Genomic DNA, 5,566 nt, shown 5'->3' with positions numbered 1-5,566 from the left:
GGAGAGGTGGTGCAGACGAGGAACAGCTCCGGGTAAACAGTGCAGTTCCGTTTACGGGATACGTTCCAATAAGAAGTCGTCCATCCTCGCTTTCTCTCCTTGTCACATCTTTGAAAACATATTTGCAACAGACACAACGGTGGAGGAAGTTAGCCTATTTTGAAACGTATTCACAATAACTTTTTTTTTTCTTTAGATTGACGTATTGTTCTGACAGCTCACTGTCACTAGTGACTGTCACTGCTCACTAGTTGGCCTTGAAAATACGGATCTTTTGCAGCTATCCATCTCGTGTAGAGGTGCGATTAGTGTCTGATGGAGGCCGGGGACTCGTCTGCTTGGCTGCCTGATGTGCCGTATGACCCTTCTCTGTAGATCCATCTAGCATATTGCTCCCTTCAGCAAAACTGACTATCTCATTAACTGCTGCCAGAGAGGTCACTCACGAGAAGCAACAGAGGCATGACACACTAGTTTCATCCATAATTTCCCAGGATAGGCTTTTAGGACACGTTTCTGGAGCAGTGCGGCTTATGTCTGCAGCTCATGTCTGCAGCTCTCCAGCTGCACTTTGCCTGACTGGTGGATGTTAGGTTTTGTCTCTCCTGGGATGACTTGAGTCCATCACACAAGTCTTATTAGAGGCTTTGCTAATGTGGTAATTAGTCAGATAGGACTTAAGCTGTGGAAATCATGACTTTGCCCTGCCACTGATCACTATGATTCAATCAGCACAAAGTTTTACCCAACGAAATGCAGAAAAGAATGACCAATATACTACATGATGCATGAAATTTGTTTGTTGCATGTATATCTACAAATATTTCCCATATTTGTTTTATTTGGTAACTAAATAAAAAATGTGGCACGTATCTAACGAGTGTTTATTACAGCTTCAGTAACAGAGTAAAATCATTTTCCATTTCCAGAGATAAGCTACGGGCATTTCGTGTCCCACACTATGACTTCCAATCACTGCCAATACACCACATGTGTATTGAACATCTTGGACCTTTCACTGAGCTTACATAATTAAATGTCAAGGTGGCATTTCTAATGATTTAATGATTTTATCTTTTAAGGTTTATCACATTATCTGCAGCCTAGTGTGTCACTTCCACCTCAGATGCTTTGGTTAACAGGTATTCTCTGCTGTTTTAGTGTTGGAGTGATCCCATTTTGCCAAGATGGTAAAAAACTTGTCAAATGAACTAAGTTACTCCCTGTATATAAAAGGAAAATGTTTAATTATATGAGCAGCTATCAAATTCAAAGAGTAACCAATTAAAGCCACTTGTGAGAACATCCTTGTAATATGCTTAATGGTAGTAATGGTTCATTGTTTTTATAAATTCATGAAATTCATTCATCCACCTCTTGTTGAGGAGGCATAAAAAGCTGAGCTGAAAGTAGCTTCATGAATGCCCCAGTGTGTGTAATTGATGACTATAAAGCAACCAGATTGATTAAAAGAGAAAAGTTGTCATTTAACCTTTTCAAGTTGAATGCATGTTTATTTCGATCTCTTGGAAATAACATGAAAGGACACCTGCTGCACTGAGTCACCTTCCCATAGCACAATGTTAAAATGCTAAGGGCCATCATTAAGTCAATTGAAGTGGTGAGACCTGTGTGGGAGTGAAAATAGATTACGGGTAATCAATGAATCTACACCAGGGGTCTCCAACAAGTAGCTAATCCATTTCCAAATGGCTCGCTAAAAGTTCAAAGAATATGTACAACAGTTATATGAGAATAAAGGAAATCATTGGTAAAATAAATTGGAAGCTTAGCATCAATATATGTGCAGATTTAAATAGAAACAGGTTCTATGTACCTGTATTCTTTATTTAGTGACCAGAGACTAAATATCAAAGAGCAAAGACTAAATACCGAACTATAAAGTATTTCAAACTAGATCCACCATGACCGTAAAATGCTGCATGCACATTAATGCATCATTAATGCTGATAATACTTCTGTACTTTCACTTAATCAGGGTTTTTAATTTTGGACTTTAACTTGTAATTTAGTATTTTTAAATGGTACTTTTACTTTAGTAAGGGATCTGAAAAAAAATAAGCATAATATAGTAGCTATGTTCTAGTTTATACAACACACATCTGAACAGACAGCCTACTGCTGTGATGGATTGTGTTTAGCTAGCAGGGAAGGAATCAGCTGAATTATCACTGACACTCAAAGTAGGCCAACCAAACTCTCCATGTCTTCCTTTTCAACTGAATTATACTCATGTCAGCTAAAGACAGGTCTGTGGCATTCACAGTGACATCCCTTTTTCTTTTGGCAGGGAAATCATTAGTATTGGTTTGTGTCTTGCCCACTATCCGATAGTTAAGGTCAGGATAAAACAGCAGCACTGACAAGCAGTTGGCCCCAGTTATTAAAGTACGCTTAGAAGGCAGTTAAATGAGCAGCAACATAAAGAGACTGACTCATCACTGCCCTGATGGAGGCAGAGGGTAGGAGGCTGTGTGCGTATTTGAATTGTGCATGCGTTGCTGTTAATGCCAGCTGAGAGGACGTGTGTGTGTCTGCGTGCACATGTGAGTGTTTGCTCTGCCGCAGCCTTAGAGGTTGGGGGTCAGCGAGGCGAGCTGGCCTGCTATTGTTTAAAGGAAATCGCATCTCACGCATGACGATGGGATGATTATTTGGGATGATGGGACATCAGGGAGACAGTCCTTCATACACGTAGACACACACAAATAAAGATGTGCGTATACACACACGAGAGACATGCTGCGAACAGGACATGACAGGAGGGTGTGTGATGTAAATACCATGCGAACAGCATCAAAATAGCTCCAACCAACAGTCACCTAGTCTTATATGACAGCCACTGGCTGGCTGCAAAGCCCAACTTGTCTAATTATATAAATCCAGGCTGACAATAGCTCTATGGGATCTCGGGAGCCAGTTAAAATCTATTCTTTATTTCATGTTTCACATAGATTTATACCTGGTGAGAAGGGAAGGTAGGGAAACTTGGATATTTCTACCAGAAAATGCCACTGACATTTTAAAAATAGGACAAGTTGTTCCCTAATACTTTACCCCATGTTTGCTTTTTTGTTACTAATCAACCGCCACCCCGAGGAGATGGCAGGTGAAGTGTCATATTGTGAAGAATGGGGATTTTCCGGGTGTGTCATGGCCAATTTTGGCTCCAAAGTGCAACAGCTTGAGTGAATCGATGCTGTCTTTTTCTCGCAGTTGGAGCTGCTTCTTTGAGAGCTTTCCCTGAGAAGTCTCTTCCGTCTGAGAGGCAGACAATCAAGGATGGACTCAAAGCTCAGAGACTGAGCCAGAGCTGCAGGACTCACAGTGTCCAGCCTCTAATGAGACAGCAAGTATCATGTAAGACAAACCCATGGGGAATGCCTTATTTTGCAGCCTGAAGCACAAGGGTCTCTCTCTCTTTGTGTGTGTGTGTCTGTGTGTGTGTGTGTGTGTGTGTGTGTGTGTGTGTGTGTGTGTGTATAAATAGCAGCAGGTGTTTATCTGTGCGTATGAAGAAGATGAAAACATGCTTAATTAAAGAAGTTAAACGGCTGATTTTTTTGTCTCCCCCTGCTTTTAGCCCTCATACTAAGCTAAGCAAATCACCTGCTGGCTCCATTTACCATACAAACACGAGAGTATATTGATTTTCTCATCTAACTTAAATTTGATTTATATTGTCACATACATGCATACATACATACATACATGTAATTCGACCTCTGCATTTAGCCCCATCCTAAGCATTAGAAGCAGTGGTATAAAACAATTTGGGGTTCGTTGTCTCGCTCAAGGACACTTTGACATATGGAGCCAGCCAGCCAACCTTGTGATTAAGGGACAACCCGCTCTGTCTTCTGAGCCACAGCCAAAGATGATAACACGATGAGTACTTTTACTTCCTATTTACAGGAAGTCAAGATTATCTACTGTTCACCAGCATCACATACAGTGTCTCAAAGGGCTTTATAGACTCAAACTGCACTCAAAAAACGAACATGAACACTTAGATCGTAAGTAAGAAAAGAAATAGAAGAAACCTCAGGGGAAGCAAGTCACAAGGCATTCCCCCTCCACAGATGACTGGATGTGTACCACTGGAGGATTCGGGGGTCGGAAAAGGCAGTGGACTGTACGTGGACAGATTTGGTAATTGTTGTGTCGGCTCAGCTGCAGCCGCCACCGGCTTTCCATGGGGAGACAAGCCAAAGGCCAGCTTGTAAACATGAAAGTGAAACCTGAGATTTCTGCATGTGTTTGCAGTGGGCGATTGCACACAGACAGCATCCTGGATTCACATCCGGTCTGGGACTCATGTCCCTCTTTTTTTTTACTTACAGGCATTTGCGACAAACAGAGAATAAATCCCACTTTTATTTTTGGGGCTGGGTAAAAATAACTCGCAGAGTAAGCATCCAAGAGTCATACTGTTGTACATGTAATTGTGTTCAGATTGCTTGTCGATCCCTTATAAATAGATTTGCATGTTTTAAATGGGCTTTGATAAAGAACAGTTGCACTTTTTAAAATACAGTGAGGGTTTCTTTTACCTGCTGTAATGTTACTGTGAGCTTCACAACTCATCAATATCAACTTTCCTCCACATGCCCACTTGAACACAGTATTCCGTGAACTGCAATTATCTCCGCCAGGAAGATCATGCGATGGGTAACGTTTGCATGCGTGCATGAGTGAGTGAGTGTGCAACTCTGTGTCTGTCAACAGCTAATCTTGCATTCTGCTGCAGCAAACTGCACAGTATTTTGAGTGTCCAGTTATGACTGCATGCTTAAGAACCTCTTGAGGTTGCGATGAATCCGACTTTCTCAAAACACCTTTTATTGCTTTTTTTTATACTGCCTGCGGACTGACACCGATCCCCAGCCACTACTCTGCACCCACAGTGGAGGATAACAGTTTCGCCAAGAGCTAACGGAACTACCAGCACTCACACTGCTGCGTACCTCTGTGAGTCCTCCTCTGTGGCTCACTTTTGTGGTTTTGGATGATGTGTTTGACTAACCGCTAGCAGCTAACTGAACTATCAGTACACACACTGCTGAACCTCTCCACAACTCAGCTGCTGCCAATTCATTGGGTTTGAATGAAGTGGGTTTTTACAATGACTTACAGCCCAGTAGTGTCTAGACAAGAGGCCAGCCAATTGTGGGTTGTGCTCATTCAATCACACAATACAGCTGTGGTCCTTTGAAGACACACCTGGCAGAGATGCGCACTCTACTGAGCGCACCTCTTACGTGGTCTTTGCTTTTCAATTTTCCAATCTCAAACACCTGAGTAAAATTTGAGGGAAGAAATGAACCATGCGGATGCAGAGTCATGCTTCCTTTCATTTATGTAGAACCTTAAAACCAGAACAAAGGCAACGACATTAGTTATATATTATGGATAGTTCAAGCATCAATACGGCAAGGCTGAACTGATTCTTAGTTTAAAATCTCTATCTGGCTTTATATGAATTCTTGTGCAGTAACTTCAGCATTATGCATGCAAGTTGTGTGCGCTATTTATTCATTTGAAA

This window comes from Anarhichas minor, unplaced genomic scaffold (genome assembly GCF_050575085.1).
Source record: "Anarhichas minor isolate MPS153535 unplaced genomic scaffold, ASM5057508v1 ptg000004l, whole genome shotgun sequence".
NCBI classification, from domain to species: Eukaryota; Metazoa; Chordata; class Actinopteri; order Perciformes; family Anarhichadidae; genus Anarhichas; species Anarhichas minor.
The sequence above is the reverse complement of the archived record's forward strand: the minus strand, read 5'-3'. Positions refer to the sequence as shown.